The sequence below is a fragment of the Schistocerca gregaria genome, unplaced genomic scaffold, assembly GCF_023897955.1.
Source record: "Schistocerca gregaria isolate iqSchGreg1 unplaced genomic scaffold, iqSchGreg1.2 ptg000043l, whole genome shotgun sequence".
In the NCBI taxonomy this organism is placed as follows: Eukaryota; Metazoa; Arthropoda; class Insecta; order Orthoptera; family Acrididae; genus Schistocerca; species Schistocerca gregaria.
In genome coordinates, this window is record NW_026061702.1 from 7,989,110 (window position 1) to 7,990,151 (window position 1,042).

Sequence of the window (1,042 nt, forward strand, 5' to 3'; positions counted from 1 at the left end):
CAGCCTGCACTTGATATTCGTCCGTATTTTCGGTGAGTATGTTTGCATGCATTCTGCAGTATGAATCATTTTGAGCACGTGCGACACGGGACGAGTTATCATCTACATCTATATGGATACCCTGCAAAACACATTTAAGTGCCTGGCAAAGGGTTCATCGAATCACCTTCACAACTGATAATTAATTGAAACCCTCAGCTGCCGACAGGTGTTGTTGATATACTTCGATGGGGACAGCTGAAAAGTGTGCCCCTACTGGGACTCGAACCCAGAATCTCCTGCTTACAAGGCAGACGCTCAATCCATCTGAGCCATCGAGGGCACACATGAACAGCACGACTGCAGGAATTTATCCCTCGCACGCTTCCCGTGAGACTCACATCCCCAACCGTCCACAATCCGCATACGTAATGTACTTAATAGGTATTTGTCCATCCACTCATTACTGGCTCACACTAAGGTGACGATTCCCGTAAGAGTTCCGGCAACCTGTGCGCATTCGCACAGACGAAGGTCAATGGCTGGGTAACGTTTAACCATAGATATGAAGATAGTAACTGCTCTCGGAAGAACAGGCGCCACTGACGACCTTGCAACTCTTCTAGAATACATGATAGACCGGCCGATGTGGCCGAGCGGTTGTAGGCGCTTCAGTCGGGAGCCACGCGACCGCTACGGTCGCAGGTTCAAATCCTGCCTCGAGCATGGGTGTGTGTGATGTCCTTAATTTAGTTAGGTTTAAGTCGTTCTAAGTTCTAGGAAACTGATGACCTCAGATGTTAAGTCCCAAAGTGCTCAGAGCCATTTGAACCATCAGTCCCTATGTTTACACACTACTTACAGTAACTTATGCTAAGGACAACACACACACAACCATGCCCGAGGGAGGACTCGAACCTCCAACAGGGGGAGCCGCGCGAACCGTGACAAGGCGTTGGACACATGGCGGGTACCCCGCGCGGCTCATGGCAGCCGTGACACTGCTTCAAACAATGGACTGTAGAAACTTTTGTAAAGCACGGATTAAAAAAAAAAAAAAACT

The 1,042-nt window shown here is 48.8% G+C and overlaps 1 non-coding gene across 1 annotated transcript; it reads right to left on the reverse strand.

Annotated features, from left to right (window-relative positions):
- Positions 1-247: 247 nt before the first annotated feature.
- Positions 248-322, reverse strand: Trnat-ugu (transfer RNA threonine (anticodon UGU)). The gene has a single exon. It is a non-coding gene; the product is annotated as a tRNA-Thr (tRNA).
- Between the last annotated feature and the right edge of the window lie 720 nt (positions 323-1,042).